The sequence below is a fragment of the Sminthopsis crassicaudata genome, chromosome 5 (genome assembly GCF_048593235.1).
Source record: "Sminthopsis crassicaudata isolate SCR6 chromosome 5, ASM4859323v1, whole genome shotgun sequence".
Classification (NCBI taxonomy): domain Eukaryota; kingdom Metazoa; phylum Chordata; class Mammalia; order Dasyuromorphia; family Dasyuridae; genus Sminthopsis; species Sminthopsis crassicaudata.
The window spans coordinates 167,420,985-167,441,061 of record NC_133621.1 but is presented as its reverse complement, the minus strand read 5'-3'; positions in this window follow the sequence as shown (position 1 = coordinate 167,441,061).

Sequence of the window (20,077 nt, the reverse complement as noted above, 5' to 3'; positions counted from 1 at the left end):
TAAATCCATCTTTGTGTTACATAATGCTCAGAATATATAGTACTAACTTTTTTCCTTCTGACAAATATCTTTCAACTAAAAAGATATTTTATCATTAAAAAGTAAAGAAACTTGGCATAAAATTGAATAGCATCAGCATGGGATTATTAAACACCCCCTCCATTCTGCATAGGTCCTTAATACCTCCAAATATCTCTACAATATTCCATTCTTCCCTATCTTTTCATGAAAACATCAAAAATCAAGGAGTTTTTATTTCCTTTCTTTTCTAAAGAAAATGTGGTTGCATCTGACTAGCCAGATTCCTCAACAATACTACAAAAAAGCCTACTAATTAGGAAGTCTTAAAAAAGTGATATTTTGATGCCTCTGAAAACAGTGAGATTTAGCTCATTTTATGTTTTAGGACAAGTAATATTCAAAAGAATCTTACATTTGTCTCTTCAATTTCATTTCTGCTGCACTCCTATTCTTTGCTTTTTTGATCTTTGACTGTGGTATGTTATGTTATCACAAAGAGTTGCACCAAAATAATAATCTTCCTTTTTATTTCCATTTCAAGTTATTTTATTGGTACAAGCTTGGGCTAGATGGTTTCCAACAATTCATGAAAACTAGTACTTGTAATGAATGGTATAGGGAATAAAAGATGCTAATATTTGATGAACATAGATGGCAGGTAGGATCTAACAGAAGAAGCGAATAGAATTATTATCCTATAAAGGCCTCATCTCCAAAATATACAGAGAATTGACTTTAATTTATAAGAAATCAAGCCATTCTCCAATTGATAAATGGTCAAAGGATATGAACAGACAATTTTCAGATGATGAAATTAAAACTATTTCCACTCATATGAAAGAGTGTTCCAAATCACTATTGATCAGAGAAATGCAAATTAAGACAACTCTGAGGTATCATTACACACCTGTCAGATTGGCTAAGATGACAGGAACAAATAATGATGAATGTTGGAGGGGCTGTGGGAAAACTGGGACACTGATGCATTGTTGGTGGAGTTGTGAAAGAATCCAACCATTCTGGAGAGCAATCTGGAATTATGCCCAAAAAGTTATCAAAATGTGCATACCCTTTGACCCAGCCATACTACTACTGGGCTTATATCCCAAGGAAATACTAAAGAAGGGAAAGGGTCCTGTATGTGCCAAAATGTTTGTGGCAGCCCTTTTCATAGTGGCTAGAAGCTGGAAGATGAATGGATGTCCATCAATTGGAGAATGATTGGGTAAATTATGGTATATGAATGTTATGGAATATTATTGTTCTATAAGAAATGACCAACAGGAGAAATACAGAGAGGCTTGGAGAGACTTACATCAACTGATGCTGAGTGAAACGAGCAGAACCAGAAGATCATTATACACTTCAACAATGATACTGTACGAGGATGTATGCTGATGGAAGTGGATTTCTTCAACATAGAGAAGAACTAATCCAATTCCAATTGATTAATGATGGACAGAACCAGCTACATCCAGAAAAGGAACACTGGGAAATGAATGTAAACTGTTATTTTTACCTTCTAAATCCAATTCTTCCTGTGCAACAAAAAATTCGGTTCTACACACATATATTGTATGTAAATTATACTGTAATATATTTAACATATATAAGACTGCTTGCCATCTGGGGGAGGGGGTTGGGGGAGGAAGGGAAAAAATCTGAATAGAAGTAAGTGCAAGGGATAATGTTGTAAAAAAATTACCCATGCATATGTTATAATGTTATAATTAAATGTTATAATTATATAATAATGTTATAAAAATGTTATAATTATAAAATAAAATAAAAAATTAAAAAAAAAAAAAGAATTATTATCCTAGTCCACAGAAGATAAAATTAATAGTGCTATGTATGTTTCTTTTATATTTAGAGTTAGAGTCCTTCAGTAAGGAAAAGCTACTAGCAGGGCCTCTTGGGAGCAAATTGCATAAATCTGGCAACTCAATTGATTTTTTTGCATTAGCACAAGATGTTTGAATTGCTTGCTGTCTGTTCACTTATTCAAAAATATACTTTTGATGTTTAGCTTATAAAAAATAATTGAAATGTGCTTGATAGAGAAAGATCAAGGGTATTTGGGATCAGGAAGACCTGGGTTCAAGGTCTCTATCAGAACTATATTATTCATGAGAAAAGCACTTAATGTCTCTGAGTCTCTGGCTTTTATGGTCTCTTTTTCCTATTGTAAATTTATGTTCCTGTGAGCTTTTTTGCCTCATTTTATTAATTTATAAAATGTTAACCTATATTAATGGAATGCTATACATGTTTTTCCTAAAATATTAGTTTATTTTCCAGATTTTCATTTTTTTGGTTTTGTTTGACTGATTCTTGGTGTCTCAATGAATCATTCATTTCTATTTGTTCAGTTCTGATTTTTAATGAATTATTTTTTTCATTAACTTTTTTTTACTTCTTTTTGTATATGTCCAATTGAGTTTTTAAATGAGTTAGTTTTGCTCTATGGAATTTTTTTCCATTTCACTAAATTTATTTTTAGTGAGTTATTTTCTTTTTCCAATTCATAAATCACACTTTCTTGGGAATTCTTTATCTTTTCCAATTCACACATCCTATTTTCCTGTGATTTCTTTACCTTTTCCAATTCTCAAATTCTTTCCCCCTGCACTTCCTGTGAATTCTTTACCTTTTCCAATTCACATTTCAGGAACTTGTTTACCTTTTTCAATTCACATTTTAGGAGGTTGTTACTCTCTTGTATAGCTTCTCTTTTCTTTCCCCATTTTTCTTCTAACTTTCTTTTGAGATTTTTAATAGTCTCTTCTAGGACAGCATTATTTGGAATATTGTCTGGAGGCTGTTTGCTATTAGTCTCCTTGGGGTTGGGAACCCGCTCTCTTTCTGTATAGAAGGTATCAATTGTTTTCTTCATTTTTTTACTCATTTTTTAAAAGCCTTCAGGGTCTGCCTTCAGGGCAAGGAGGTTACCAGCTTCCTATACAGAGCAAGGATGGGTATATGGACAATATCTGTCTTCTCAATAGGCTGCAAGGAGCAGCAGAGCTACAGGAGTGCTCTGGAAAGAGCTCCACATGGAAATGAGTAGCCCTGGGTAACAAGGGCCAGGCTGTGTAAGTGCCCTTCAAGGAGTCCCACTGTAAGTATTAGCGATTGCCTTGGGGCTAGAGGTTAAGCAGCAAAAGTATCACTGCCTCCCACAAAAGCCCACTTTGAATATTAGCAGTTGCCCTATCCCTCACAGCACCAGAAGTGTCTCTGCCTGGGCAGAGCAGTAAAGCTGGGGAAATTCCACTACCCCAGGCTGAGTCCCTCACTGTGCAGATGAGAGGCTGCTCCGGGCTGTGCCCCTGCCATGCAGATTTGTGACTGCCCCCCAACAAGAGCCCCCAGCTGCAGAATGTCTCGAAGAACTGTGTTATGGTTTGCACTGAGTCACTTCTGGTTCTGAGTGGGCGCAGCCAGATCCTGCTGTGGCATCTCTCAGTGAACCCTCTACCATAGGCTCTGATATCTCTACTGGCCCACTACTCTGCTACCAAAGCAAAGTAGTCAGGTTATGGCAGAGAGCTCTATGCAAACCTTCCAACCACAGAGGCCACCCTGCTCCCGATTCTATCCTTGCCCTGTGCTGGTCTGCTCTTGCCACCTCAGGACAAATCTTTTCTGGTGATATTCCTGATTATCTTCTGTTGGTGAGTTGTTGTACTTCCAATCTTTGTGAAATTTACCAGTCTAGTGCTATTTTGAGGCTGATTTTAAAAGTTGGTAATGAGAGTATGTATGAGAGGAGCTCAGATTCTTGGGTGTGTCTTCCTTACCATCTTGGCTCCACCCCCAATATCAGTTTATTTTAAATTTGACTTATTGATTTTGGTAAAAACATGTTTTTCAAAGGAGTTTTGTTGAGAATGAAAGGTTAGAGAAAGGTCTTTGAGCTCTTCTGAGCTTCCCTCAGATTAATACCAGATCAAGTCTCTAAATGGGTTTTAGAGTGACAGAACCCACACATATTTGCAGTGTAAAACATTTCCAGCAGAAGATATTTTAAAAGAACTTTGGGAAAGGTCTGTCTCAGTCAGTGGGGACAGGGGTGCCAGACCAGCCTAGGCATAATATAGTGTAGGTTAGTGCAGGGAGTCCTAGGGCAGAGAGGTTTCCATGTTTTGGGGGAATCTAATGGGAGGCTCTTAGCCAAAATATAGTACTGTTTGCCACTTTGGTCTGGTTTAGAAACTGGTCGATCAGCACGTTAGCTATGATACTTCCAATGCAACTACAGAAGGCAAATAGTGAGCTCCTGAACCCCAGAATGGAAATTGTCTATAACCTCCCAGCATGGTAGCAGCATATATATATATATATATATATATATATATATATATATATATATATATATATATATATATATATATGTATGTATATATAAGAGCCCAGTGATTTGTCTACCAAGTTACCAACAAACCTTGCTTCTTTATTAACATAACTATGCATGCTACATATTTCCCTTGGGATAGGGGAGGCTCATTTCTTAGTATTTGCCCCATTTTAGCTGAAAAACAAAAGTGATTAGTTTAGCCCTTACCAAAGTTTCCCACTGGTCTATTTTTGTACTCATCCTATTTCCAGGCCACAGAGACTTCTCCACTGAGCTTACAATTGCTTCAGTCAAACTGCTGAGTGTAGGTCCTTAAGTTTGGAGCCTCATGCCTAGGTCCCCATGCTAGGCAACAAAATGTAATGTCTAGACTCGCTTTCTGGAGGATCTCTGGATGAGCCTTGGTCTTAGGTGGAGAAGTGATGAAGGCAGGAGATGGTCAAGGATGGAGGCTGGAGTCTCGAGTCTCTGAGTCTGAGATCAAGCTAGAGCACACACTCATGTCTCCAGTCCTCTCAACCCTTAAATACCTTAGTATAATTACATCACTATAACACACTTACCATGTGCCAACAGTAGGACCATTACACTAAGTATATGCCAACTGAAGTGATTAATCATTACATCACACTAAGTATATGTGAAATAGAGAACCATTATTTCATCAGTCATACTGAGCAAACACCCTGTTGTAAATATCTTCAAGTATACCTTTCTCAGAGATCTCCAATATCTGTGGTCCTCTATAACAGTATATTAATGTAATGGAGTATTATTGTTTATAAGAAATGATCAACAGGATGATTTCAGAAATGCCTGGAGAGACTTACATGAACTGATGCTAAGTGAAGTGAATAAAACTAAGAGGACATTGTACACATAAACAAGATTATATGATGATCAACTCTAATGGATGTGGCTCTTTTGAACAATGAGAGGATTCAGGCCATTTCCAGTAGACTTTTATTTATTTATTTATTTATTTTAAATAAAGCTTTTTCTTTTCTTTTCTTTTTTTTTTTTATTAATTTTATAATTATAATTTTTGACAGTATATATGAATGAGTAATTTTTTATAACATTATCCCTTGTATTCATTTTTCCAAATTTCCCCCTCCCTCCCTCTACTCCCTCTCCTAGATGACAGGCAATCCCATACATTTTACATGTGTTACAGTATAACCTAGATACAATATATGTGTGTAAATCCAATTTTCTTGTTGCACATTAAGTATTGGATTCTGAAGGTATAAGTAACCAGGGAAGATAGACATTAGTGCTAATATTTTATATTCAATTCCCAGTATTCCTTCTCTGGGTGTAGTTGTTTCTGTCCATTGATCAACTAGAAGTGGATTGGATCTTCTTTATGTTGAAGATATCCACTTCTATCAGAATATGTCCTCATACAATATTGTTGTTGAAGTGTATAGTGATCTTACTGGGAAAGGTGCAGTTTATCTCCATTACATATTATGCTTACTGATGGTTTTAAATATATGCTCCTTATTATTTTAAGGAATAGTCCATTTATTCCTATACTCTCAAACGCTTTTAGTAGGAATGGATGTTGGATTTTATCAAATACTTTTTCTGCATCTATTGAGATGATCATATGGTTTTTATTAATTTGATTATTAATATAGTCCATTATACTAATAGTATTCCTAATATTAAACCAACCCTGCATTCCTGGTATAAATCCTACTTGATCATAGTGTATTAATCTGGGGATGATTTTCTGAAGTCTTTTTGCTATTATCTTATTTAAGATTTTAGCATCAATATTCATTAAGGAAATTGGTCTATAATTTTCTTTCTCAGTTTTTGATCGACCTGGTTTAGGTATGAGTACCATGTCTGTGTCATAAAAGGAGTTTGGTAGGACTCCTTCATCCCCTATTTTTTCAAATAGTTTATATAACATTGGGACTAGTTGTTCTTTAAATGTTTGGTAGAATTCACATGTAAATCCATCTGGTCCTGGGGATTTTTTTCCTGGGGAATTGATTAATAGCTTGTTCTATTTCTTTTTCTGGGACTATTTAAGCAATTTATTTCCTCCTCTGTTAATCTAGGAAGCCTATAATTTTGGAGAAAGTCATCCATTTCACTTAAGTTATCAAATTTATTGGCATAAAGTTGGGCAAAGTAACTCCTTATTATTTCTCTAATTTCCTCTTCATTGGTGGAAAGATCCCTCTTTTCCTTTGTAAGACTAACACTTTTATTTTCCTCTTTCCTTTTTCTAATCAGATTTACCAAAGGTTTATCTATTTTATTGGCTTTTTCATAAAACCAACTCTTGGTTTTATTTATTAATTCAATAGTTTTTTTTTTTATTTTCAATATTATTGATTTCTCCTTTTAATTTTAGTATTTCAAGTTTAGTTTTTGGTTGGGGGTTTTTAATTTGATCTTTTTCTAACTTTTTAACTTGCAGGCCCAATTCATTAATCTTCACTTTCTCTATTTTGTTCAAATAAGCCTCTAAAGATATAAAATTTCCTCTTATTACCGCTTTAGCTTCATCCCACAAATTTTGGTATGATGTCTCATTGTCATTATCTTGGGTGAAATTATTAATTGTTTCTATAATTTTCTGTTTCACCCAGTCATTCTTTAAGATGATATTATTTAGTTTCCAATTACTATTTGGTCTAACTTCTTATTGAATGTAGTTTTGATTGCATTGTGATCTGAGAAGAAGGCATTTACTATTTCTGCCCTCCTGCATTTAATTTTGAGATATTTATGTCCTAATACATGGTCAATTTTTGTGTAGGTTCCCTGTACTGCTGAGAAGAAAGTATACTCCTTTCTATCACCATTCAGTTTTCTCCAAAGGTCTATCATACCTAGTTTTTCTAATGTTCTATTTACCTTCTTAATTTCTTTCTTATTTGTTTTGTGGTTTGATTTGTCTAATTCTGAGAGTGCAAGGTTGAGATCTCCCACTATTATAGTTTTGCTGTCTATTTCTTCTTTCAACTCCCTTAACTTTTCCTTTAGTAAATAAAATGCTATACCACTTGGTGCATATATGTTTAGTATTGATATGGCTTCATTGCCTATTCTACCTTTTAGCAGGATATAGTTTCCTTCCTTATCTCTTTTAATTAGATCAATTTCTGCTTTTGCTTGATCTGAGATAAGGATGGCAACCCCTGCTTTTTTCGCTTTACCTGAAGCATAATAGCTTCTGTTCCAGCCTTTTACCTTTACTCTGTATGTATCTCCTTGATTTAAGTATGTTTCCTGTAAACAACATATTGTAGGGTTCTGACTTTTGATCCAGTCTGCTATCCGCCTCCGTTTAATGGAAGACTTCATCCCATTCACATTTACAGTAAAAATTACTAATTCTCTATTTCCTGCCATCATATTATCCCCAGATTATGCTTTTTCCCCCTTGATCCCCCTGAACCTCTTCCCCAATATTTAATTTATAGACCCCACTTGTGATGCACAGCCCTCCCTTTTTAGTATCCCTCCCCCTCCTTTTAAGTCCCTTCCCCTTTCTTATATGCTTCCCTTATTCCCCTTTTCCTTTTCCCTTTTCCTCTCCCCCCTTTTAATGAGGTGAGAGAGGATTCTCTGAAAAACAAATATGTCAATTATTTACTCTTTGAGCCTACTCTGATGAGTAAGATTCATACAATATTTCTCCCCCTCTCTAAATTCCCTCAGATGTGGCATATATTCTGTGCCTCTTCCTGGGATGTAGTTTCCCTCTTTTTATCTCTCCTTCCCCTTTTTCTGATACTATCTCCTTCCCTTTACTACTTCCCTTTTTTATATTATATCAGTAAAATCAAAGTATCCATGCAGACTTTCTGTATATCCACAACAGAGATACAGTTCTGAAGAGTTCTTTTTACCTTTTTCTGCTTCTCTTCAGTCTTGTGCATGTAGATCAAATTTTTTGTTTAAGTCTGTTTTTTTTCTTAGCAACAAATGGAATTCCTCTGTTTCATTAAATGACCATCTTCTTCCATGGAATGAAATGCTAAACTTAGCTTGGTTCTTGGTTGTAATCCTTCTTCTTTTGCCTTTCAGAATATCAGGTTTCAGGCCCTTTGATCCTTTAATGTGGAGGCAGCCAGATCTTGAGTGACCCTTATTGTGGCCCCTTGATGTTTGAATTGTTTTTTCCTTGCTGCTTGCATTATTTTTTCCTTAGTATGGTAGTTCTGCAGCTTAGCCAAAATGTTCCATGGAGTTCTTTTTTAGGGTCTTTTTCAGAAGATGTTTGATGAATTCTTTCAACGCCTATTTTCCCTTCTGTTTCTATTATCTCTGAACAGTTCTCTTTGATGATTTCCTGTAAAATAGAATCTAGGCTCTTTTTTTGGTCATAGTTTTTGGGAAATCCAATGATCCTCAGATTATCTCTCCTAGACCTATTTTCCAGGTTTATAGATTTTCCCAGTAAGTATTTGATATTATTCTCCAGCTTTTCACTTTTTTTTTTTTTGTTTTGTTTTGTTTTGTTTGACTGATTTTTGGTTTCTCAATGAATCATTGATTTCTATTTGTTTAGTCCTGATTTTTAATGAGTTCTTTTCTTCATTCACATTTTTTAGTTCTTTTTGTATATGCCCAATTATGTTTTTAAATGAATTATTTTGCTCTGTTGATTTTTTCCATTTCACTAATTTTTTTTTAGCCAGTTATTTTCTTTTCCAATTCAGAAATCCTACTTTCTTGAGAATTTTTTTATCTTTTCCAATTCAGAAATCCTACTTTCCTGTAATTTTTTAACCTTTTCTAATTCACAAATTTTGTTTCCCTGCACCTCCTCTGAATTCTTTATTTTTTCCAACTCAAATTTCAGAACATTGTTATTCTCTATCATAGCTTCTCTTTCCTTTCCACATTTTTCTTCAAACTCTCTTACCTTTGTAATAGTCTCTTCTAGGAAAGAGTTATGTGATGGTGGGCAGGTGGATAGAATGTTATCTGGAGACTCTCTGCTGTTAACCTCCTCGGGGTTGGATACCCATCCTTTCTCTGTATAGAAGGTGTTCAATTGTTTTCTTCAGCTTCTTACTCATTGTTAAAAATCTGTTGGGGTTTGCCCTTGGGGTAAGAAGTTTATTTATTTATTTATTTACCAGATTCCTCCCAGAATTGGGGGGGGGGTAGAATGCACAGGTACCTGTGCCTGAGGTAAGAGAGAGCTCTGGGAGAGAGTTCCCCTCTCCCCTCCCCAGAAATGCCTCAGAGGTGTTTAGCATGGCTGTGTTGTGAGGAGTGCCCAGTGAAGGATCCCACTGTGTGGCCTAGTGACTGCCCTGAGGTTTAAGGCTGAACAGTGAAAGCATCACAGTCCCCAGCCAATGCCTCTCTTGGGGCCGTGGATGTCAGCAGCTGATGTGAAAAGCCCCTGTGCTTAAACTGGAAGTGTCTTCCCAGAAACGGAGGTCCCTACTGCAAAGGTTCCGCTTCTCTGAGAATTCTGCTGGTAGAATTCCACTGCCTTAAGCTGAGCCCCTCACTATGTGGATTAGAGGCTGCCTAGGGCTGTGTCCCTGCTGTTTAGGCTCTCAACTATCCCAAGGAGTAGCCCTGGGCAGCAGAAGGCGTCTACACAGTCTGCATAGCCATGAGGAGATTTATTAGGTCACTTGCTGGATTGGGGTGGGTTTAAGATCTGGCTTTATATTTTAAAGTAGCTAGATTTATCTTCTGACCTGCTGTTTTATAATCTGAGAAGAGCTTATAGCCTGTGTCAAATTACTCCATCTCAGTGGCTTTTCTGATCCCAGAGTTCTCCCCAGTCTGATCAGCACAGTGTGTTAGCACCCAGTCCAACCCTGTCTGTGCTGGCCTCTTTTTTTTTTCCTCCCCTTGGAACCAACCTTTTCTGTTGAAATTCCAGATTCTCTTCAGCTGGTAAGTTGTGCTTCTAATCTTTGTGATTTTTATCAGTCTATTATTATTTTTGAGGCTGATTTAACTAATTGCTAATGAGGGAAGAAAGAAACTTACAAATTCGCGTGTATCTTCTCTGCCATCTTGGCTCTGCCTCCCTCCAGTAGACTTGTGATGGAGAAAAATCATCTGCATCCAGAAGGAGGATTGTGGGGACTGAGTGTGGATCACAACATAGTATTTTTTACCTTTTTGCGTTGTTTGCTTGGGCTTTTTTTTTTTTTTTTCTCATTTTCTTCCTTTTGATCTGATTTTTCTTGTGCAGCATCTTAATTGTAGAAATATGTCTAGAATAATTGCATATGCTTGAGATAGATGGCTTACTGTCTAAGGGAGGAATGGAGGAAAGGAGGGAAAAATTTAGAACACAATGTTTTGAATGTTGAAAACTCCCCATATATTTTGAAAGTCAAAATCTAAAAAAATAAAAAACTCACAATTCAAAAAACATGTACAGAGACTCATATAGAGGAGAGATATAGGTTACATTTGATTTAATCTATTCAGAATAGGTGAAAATGCAAATATTCATAAATGAGAACTGAGTCTCATGAGCAAATAGGATTTCTTCCTGTCCATAGATCTTTTCTTTCTCTTGAAATTTTCTTTTGGTAGCTTCGCCTCCATCCAATCTATTCTTGAGGTACAGAAAGGAAATGGAAAAAAAAGTTCAGTCAGAGGCCTCCTGATCATATGAAATAGATTTTTCATCTCTTATGATCTTAGAGTCATCTTTTTTAAATATATAACCCAAACAAAATTATGGAGGAAATTAAAAAAAATGTTTATTGAAAAAAACAAAACAAAACAACTATAGATCCTGAAAAAAAGAATAAAGAAACAATCAGAATGTATGAAGTAGTAGTTTCAGGTTTCAGGTAGAAAACACCTTGATCTTCCTGGAAATGCTTTTTAAAAAGCTATTAGGTATATTCACTAAAATGCTCTACAGTGATTAAAGGATTTTTTAGAGTCCTACATTCCTGAAAAACTATATGCAAAGGAAGTTTTCCATATTGGAATTGGACTTTAGTTTGAATAATAATCACATACAGTTATAATTTTTTTAAATTTGTATTATAGTTATTTGTGAACCTATTAAAGAAAGGATGAAGGGTTATTCTTTCCAAAAGGTCAAAATAATCTCTCATCTTAAGAATATTTCTAAATCTTTATGTACCTGAAATGCATCTTTTTCAAAATGTAAAAATTGTGCTCATTAGTTTCTGAAGTCACTTCCACCTTTCGATGATAAGCCTAGATATAGAGATGAAGAAATAGATTAATAAAGAGAAAAATAGTCATAAATACCAATTTACTATTAACATATTTTAACAATGTTTTAATTGCAACCCATTTACATTTTTAAAATTTCAAGTGTCAGTGTGTTACTGAAAATAGAACTGGCCTCAAAGCCAAGAAGATAGAAGTTTTTTTTTTTTTTTTTTTAATTTTAATTTTATTTTATAATTATAACTTTTTTTGACAGTACATATGCATGGGTAATTTTTTACAACATTATCCCTTGCACTTACTTCTATTCAGATTTTTTCCCTTCCTCCCCCAACCCCCTCCCCCAGATGGCAAGCAGTCTTATATATGTTAAATATATTACAGTATATTCTAGATACAATATATGTGTGTAGAACCGAATTTTTTGCTGCACAGGAAGAATTGGATTCAGAAGGTAAAAATAACAGTTTACATTCATTTCCCAGTGTTCCTTTTCTGGATGTAGCTGGTTCTGTCCATCATTAATCAATTGGAATTGGATTAGCTCTTCTCCATGTTGAAGATATCCACTTCCATCAGCATACATCCTCGTACAGTATCATTGTTGAAATGGATAATGATCTTCTGGTTCTGCTCGTTTCACTCAGCATCAGTTGATGTAAGTCTCTCCAAGCCTCTCTGTATTTCTCCTGTTGGTCATTTCTTATAGAACAATAATATTCCATAACATTCATATACCATAATTTACCCAACCATTCTCCAATTGATGGACATCCATTCATCTTCCAGCTTCTAGCCACTATGAAAAGGGCTGCCACAAACATTTTGGCACATACAGGTCCCTTTCCCTTCTTTAGTAGTTCCTTGGGGTATAAGCCCAGTAGTAGTATGGCTGGGTCAAAGGGTATGCACATTTTGATAACTTTTTGGGCATAATTCCAGATTGCTCTCCAGAATGGTTGGATTCTTTCACAACTCCACCAACAATGCATCAGTGTCCCAGTTTTCCCACAGCCACTCCAACATTCATCGTTATTTGTTCCTGTCATCTTAGCCAATCTGACAGGTGTGTAATGATACCTCAGAGTTGTCTCTGATCAATTGTGATTTGGAAAACTCTTTCATATGAGGGGAAATAGTTTTAATTTCATCATCTGAAAATTGTTTGTTCATATATTTTGACCATTTATCAATTGGAGAATGGCTTGATTTCTTATAAATTAAAGTCAATTCTCTGTATATTTTGGAGATGAGGCCTTTATCAGAACCTTTAAGTGTAAAATTTTTTTCCCAATTTGTTACTTCCCTTCTAATCTTGTTTGCATTAGTTTTGTTTGTGCAGAAACTTTTTAATTTGGTGTAATCAAAATGTTCTAATTTGTGATCAATAATGGTCTCTAGTTCTCCCTTGGACACAAACTCCTTCCTCCTCCACAAGTCTGAGAGGTAAACCATCCCATGTTCCTCCAATTTATTTATGATTTCGTTCTTTATGCCTAAATCTTGGACCCGTTTTGATCTAATCTTAGTATGTGGTGTTAAATGTGGGTCCATGCCTAGTTTCTGCCATACTAATTTCCAGTTTTCCCATCAGTTTTTGTCAAATAATGAATTTTTATCCCTAATGTTGGTATCTTTGGGTTTGTCAAAGATTAGATTGCTATTTTTATTCACTATCTTGCCCTGTGAACCTAACCTATGCCACTGATCAACTAATCTATTTCTTAGCCAATACCAAATGGTTTTGGTGACTGTTGCTTTATAATATAGCTTTAAATCAGGTACACTTAGACCACCTTCCTCTGACTTTTTTTTCATTAGTTCCCTTGCAATTCTCGACCTTTTATTCTTCCATATGAATTTTGTTGTTATTTTTTCTAGGTCATTAAAATAGTTCCTTGGGAGTCTGATTGGTATAGCACTAAATAAATAGATTAGTTTGGGGAGTATTGTCATCTTTATTATATTCGCTCAGCCTATCCAAGAACACTGAATGTCTTTCCAATTATTTAAATCTGACTTTATTTTTATGGCAAGTGTTTTGTAAATTTGCTCATATAATTCCTGACTCTCCTTTGGTAGATATATTCCCAAATATTTTATACTATCGACTGTTATTTTGAATGGAATTTCTCTTTGTATCTCTTGCTGTTGGATTGTGTTGGTAATGTATAAAAATCCTGAGGATTTATGTGGATTTATTTTGTATCCTGCGACTTTGCTAAAATTCTGAATTATTTCTAATAGCTTTTTAGCAGAGTCTTTGGGGTTCTCTAAGTATACCATCATGTCATCTGCGAAAAGTGATAATTTGATTTCTTCATTTCCTACTCTGATTCCTTGGATCTCTTTCTTGGCTTTTATTGCCAAGGCTAGAGTTTCTAGTACTATATTGAATAGTAATGGTGATAGTGGGCAACCTTGTTTCACTCCTGATCTTACAGGGAAAGGTTCTAGTTTATCACCATTACATATGATGTTTACTGAAGGTTTTAAATATATGCTCCTTATTATTTTAAGGAATAGTCCATTTATTCCTATACTCTCAAGCGTTTTTAGTAGGAATGGATGTTGGATTTTATCAAATGCCTTTTCTGCATCTATTGAGATGATCATATGGTTTTTATTAATTTGATTATTAATATGGTCAATTATACTAATAGTTTTCCTAATATTAAACCAGCCCTGCATTCCTGGTATAAATCCCACTTGGTCATAGTGTATTATCCTGGGGATGATTTTCTGAAGTCTATTTGCTAATATCTTATTTAAGATTTTAGCATCAATATTCATTAAGGAAATTGTTCTATAGTTTTCTTTCTCAGTTTTCGATCTACCTGGTTTAGGTATCAGTACCATGTCTGTGTCATAGAAGGAATTTGGTAGGACTCCTTCAATCCCTATTTTTTCAAATAGTTTACATAGCATTGGAGTTAGTTGTTCTTTAAATGTTTGGTAGAATTCACCTGTAAATCCATCTGGTCCTGGGAACTTTTTCTTAGGAAGTTGGTTAATAGCTTGGTCTATTTCTTTTTCTGAGATGGGACTATTTAGACTACTTACTTCTTCCTCTGTTAATCTGGGCAAGCTATATTTTTGAAGGTATTCTTCCATTTCATTTAAGTTATCGAATATATCGGCATAAAGTTGAGCAAAGTAGCTCCTAACTATTGTTCTAATTTCCTCTTCATTAGTGGTGAGTTCACCCTTTTCATTTTCAAGACTAACAATTTGCTTTTTCTCTTTCCTTTTTTTAATCAGGTTTACTAAGGGTTTGTCTATTTTGTTGGTTTTTTCATAAAACCAACTCTTAGTTTTATTAATTAATTCAATAGTTTTTTTTACTTTCAATTTTATTAATCTCACCTTTTATTTTTTGAATTTCAAGTTTTGTGTTTCTCTGGGGGTTTTTAATTTGTTCCTTTTCTAGCAATTTTAGTTGTAAGCCCAATTCGTTGGCCCTCTCTTTCTCTATTTTATGCAAGAAGACCTGTAGAGATATAGAACTTCCCCTTATTACTGCTTTGGCTGTATCCCACACATTTTGGTATGAAGTCTCATTATTGTCATTTTCTTGGGTGAAGTTATTAATTATGTCTATGATTTGCTGTTTTACCCAATCATTCTTTAGTATAAGATTATTTAGTTTCCAATTATTTTTTGGTCTATTTTCCCCTGGCTTTTTATTAAATGTTATTTTGATTGCATTATGGTCTGAAAGGATGCGTATTTCTGCCTTACTGCATTTGATTTTGAGGTTTTTATGCCCTAGTATATGATCAATTTTTGTATAGGTTCCATGAACTGCTGAGAAGAAAGTATATTCCTTTCTGTCTCCATTTAGCTTTCGCCAAAGATCTATCATATCAAACTTTTCTAGTATTCTATTTACCTCTTTGACTTCTTTCTTATTTATTTTGTGGTTTGATTTATCTAATTCTGAGAGTGCAAGGTTGAGATCTCCCGCTATTATAGTTTTGCTATCTATTTCCTCTTGCAGCTCTCTTAATTTCTCTTTTAAGAATTTAGATGCTGCACCACTTGGTGCATACATGTTTAATATTGATACTGCTTCACTATTGATGCTGCCCTTTAGCAGGATATAATGCCCTTCCTTATCTCTTTTAATTAGATCAATTTTTGTTTTTGCTTGATCTGAGATGAGGATGGCTACTCCTGCTTTTTTGGTTTTGCCTGAAGCATAATAGATTCTGCTCCTCCCTTTTACTTTTAGTTTGAATGTCTCATCCTGTTTCAGGTGTGTTTCCTGTAAACAACATATAGTAGGATTCTGACTTTTAATCCAGTCTGCTAACTGCTTCCTCTTTATGAGGCAGTTTGCCCCATTCACATTTATGGTTAGAAGGACTAATTCTATATTGCTTGCCATCCTATTAACCCCTGCTTATGCTTTTCCCCTTTCCTTCCCTTTTACCCTCCTATCCAGTATTAAACTGGTGAACACCACTTGCTTTTCACAGCCCTCCCTTTTTAGGATCCCTCCCCCACCTTAAAATTCCTCCCCTTATTTTACCCCTTTTCCTCACAATTTCTGTATTCCCTTCCCCTTAGCTTACTCCTTCCCTTTCACTTTTCAATGAAGTAGAAGAAGTTTCACCATAAATCGAATATGTCTATTGATACACACTATGTTCATCTCCCTCCTTTCTTTCTCTCAGATATAATAGGTTACCTTTGCCCCTTCATGAGATGTAGTACCACCACTTTACACTTTTTTATGATATAATCTCCTTTCCACCTCTAGTTTCTAAGACAAATTGTACATATGTTCTTTACATATTTTTTTGACAGAAGTATAGTTCTCAAGATTTCTTTTTACCTTTTTAGAAATCTCTTGAGTTCTGTATTTGAAGATCAAACATTTTATGTAGGTCTGGTTTTTTCATCAAAAATAGATGGAATTCATTTATTTCGTTAAATGTCCATCTTCTTCCCTGGAAAACGATGCTCATTCTTGCTGGGTAAGTTATTCTTGGCTGCATACCAAGTTCCTTAGCTTTTCGGAATATCATGTTCCAGGCCCTGCGTTCTTTTAATGTGGACGCTGCTAGATCCTGGGTTATCCTTATTGTGGATCCTCCATATCTGAATTGTTTTTTTCTAGCAGCTTCCAATATCTTTTCCTTTGTTTGATGGTTCTTGAACTTGGCCACTATATTTCTTGGCGTTTTGATTTTAGGGTCCCTTTCAGTAGGGGATCGATGAATTTTTTCAATGTCTATTTTACCCTCTGTTTCCAAAACGTCTGGGCAGTTCTCTTTGATAATTTCCTCGAAAATGGTGTCCAAGCTCTTTTTTTCCTCCCATTTTTCAGGGAGTCCGATTATTCTCAAATTGTCTCTCCTGGATCTGTTTTCCAGGTCTCTTTTCTTTCTGGTAAGGTACTTGACAGTCTTTTCAATTGTTTCATTTCTCTGGTTTTGCTTGACTCTTTCTTGGTTTCTCCTTGAGTCATTCATTTCTACTTGTTCGAGTCTAATTTTCAATGATGTATTTTCTTCACTCACTTTTTTTATATCTCTTTGTAATTGTCCAATTGAGTTTTTATCTTCTATGGAATTTTTTTTCCATTTTATCCATTTTATTTTTTAGAGAGCTGATTTCTTTTTCCAGCTCACTAATCCTGTTTTCCTTGGAGTTGTTTACCTTTTCCAGCTCACTAATCTTGTTTCTCAATGATTTGATTTCTTTATCCACTCTGTTTTTGAATGCATGGGATGACTTCTCCAGGCTCTCTTGCCAAGCTTCCCTTTCCTTTTCCCATTTCTCTCCCAGCTCTCTTGTGAGAGCCTTTTTGATTTCCTCTATGAGGTTCTTTTGTATTGAGGAGCAGCTTATATCCCTCCCAGGGGATACATCTGGGGACAGTTTGTTCCTAGTCTCCTCAGCATTTGAAGTCTGCTCCCTCTCCACACAGAAGCTGTCAATGGTTAGAGCCCTTTTGAATTTTTTATTCATTTTGTCAGAGTAGGAATCAAAGAAAACAAACTGACAAGAGAACCAATTGGTCTGTTTTGCGGGGGATGGGGCTGGATGGTATTAATGGGCTTCCTCTACAGACTGGGGGTAGGGCAGCAGAGAGCCACTAACAGAACAGCAATGACTGTACTGAGCTGTGCTCTGAGGCTCTGAGAACGCACCAAGTTAGTCCAGGTGGGGGTTGGGGGTGGCCGGGCTCTGAGAGATGCTGGCTTTCTGGGGTTTCAATCCTCACCTCCGGTGTTTACACCCTCTCTGCTGCTCCTGGCTTGCTGCCAAGACGGAGCATCCATACTGGGGCAAAAGCCCTTTCACAGAAACGGCAGAGATCACACCCCTCCCCCTCCGTTCTGAGCTGTGTGAGCTACCAGTCTTGCTCTGGCTGCCTGCCCTCAGTCTGCGCCTAGTCTGATTGACCCTCCCCCGAGCAAACACAGACCTTTTCTGGCGACTTTCAAGGATGTCTTCTCTTGGTGATTTTTTGTGGATTTCTTTCTGGGTCAAGCATTAAGTCAGAGGCTTGTCATGAAGTAAGTTCTGAGAGAAAACGAGGAGCTCAAGCAGCTGTCTGCCTCCACGCCGCCATCTTGGCCGGAAGTCCGAAGATAGAAGTTTAAATCCTACCCCTGTCACATGATGTCTGTGTGATATTGGTCAAATTATTCATGTTTTAGCATATTGGACAACTTTCTAAGACTATGAATTTCAGTAAAAGTGCCAGCCTAAATTGGTAGAGGGAATTTCCTAATCTGTGAATTGTTTATGCTATTGATATCACAGACATAGCTCCTAATACTGTTTTAAAATAAACACCAATCTCTTCTTATTAACCTCCCCTTCTATAAACATTCTCCTCTAAATTAGATAGAATTAATGAATTTATTTCTTAAATAACAAGCATGGAGGCAAGCATTGAGGATACAAATACAAAAGTAAAACAGTATCTGCTCTCAAGAAACACACATTCTAATCATACAAAAGAATATATGTAATAAATTTTAAGCTGATGAAAAAAACTTGTTATTCTTTGGGGTGATTCAAAAGGAAAAATAGTAAAAGTTAGGATCTAGCAATTGACTAGATAATATGGCTCCATGTTCCACTATTTTCTTGGTAGGAGTATGGTTGATGATTCCTTGCTCATCCAGTCAATGTGAGTCGCTATATCATTTACCCACATGAGGGATTACCTAATCAAGTACACACAAATTTTGGCAAAAGGGTGAGGTTTGGAATGGAATGATTGCACTAGAATTTCTCTAAAGACGATTTAAAAGACAATTACCTGGTTACTTTCCTTCTGGAAGTAGAAAAAAGAAGGTAATATTTGAATGAAATTTAGGGGCTGAGATGGGAAAGGGGACAACCTGGTAAGATATGGACAGGTGATAATTTGGGAAGGAAAAACATTCAAGTTTTTTTTTTCTCTCAAGTATCCAATAGGACAAGGACAAAAGAAGGGTTCCTATTGTAATGACTTGTTCTACATGATGTTCTCTAGCATCCACTATCTTGCTTGGCTGGAACTGAAAGGAAGCAGAATCTGGTAAATTGTTATAGAATATAGATAAGTATATATAAGCTCTTCTTTTTCCTTAAAGTGAGAATTGATTTTTAAAAATGATTCAGATACTACAGTCTATGCTCCTTATCTCCTTATCTTAATATTGCAAATTTCCAGTTGTTGTTAACTGTCACTAAGTTACCATTAAAATGAATATCTCTAGAATGTTGACTGCCTAGAACAAGATCTTTCAATTTAAAAAAATGAAATGATTGATTGAATTCATTTAAGTTAAAAGATTAGATAGCAGTAAAGAATAGATGGCAGTTTGCATGAAAGAAAATTTTTAAATTTTAAATAAATAACAAGTTATATCATAGTTAACAATGTGATCTGGCAGCCAAGAGGGCTGATAAGTTGAATCAAGATAAACAGGGTATCCAGTAGTAGGGTAGGTCTCTTGTATGTTGTCTTATTCAGACTACATCTGTAATACTGTGGTCAATTCTAGATACAAATTTTTAGGAAAGATGCAAGCTGAAAAGTATACTTTATTAGGTAATCAGTATCCTGAAGGATAACAAGATACTGTCATACCAAAACTGATTGCCTAAGAAGTAGGGGGTGGATCCCCTTCATTGGAAGTCTATGAATAAAAATTGCTTGGACAAATTTCCATTCACTGATTCTCTGATTTTAAACACATGTCTGTGAGTGTGCATGTGTGTGTGTGCGCGCAGTATTTCAGTGGGTTGGGGTTTGGAACTGGGATGCAAAAATCATTAGCTATGATCACATTTAGAATTGGGCTTAATTGATATTATTGCTTCTTTCTTTAAAATATTTCAAAAGATACCATTCCTGAAATGGAATTTGGAAAACATAACTGTTATGCTTATAAAACTTTCACAAAACCCAGAAAAAGATTAGACTGCACCAGATGAAAACAAGCGTCCCTTGTCCTTAAATACCAGCCATAGGAATTAGTAAAGTTTGTAGCAATATGTTAGTAATGAAGAATT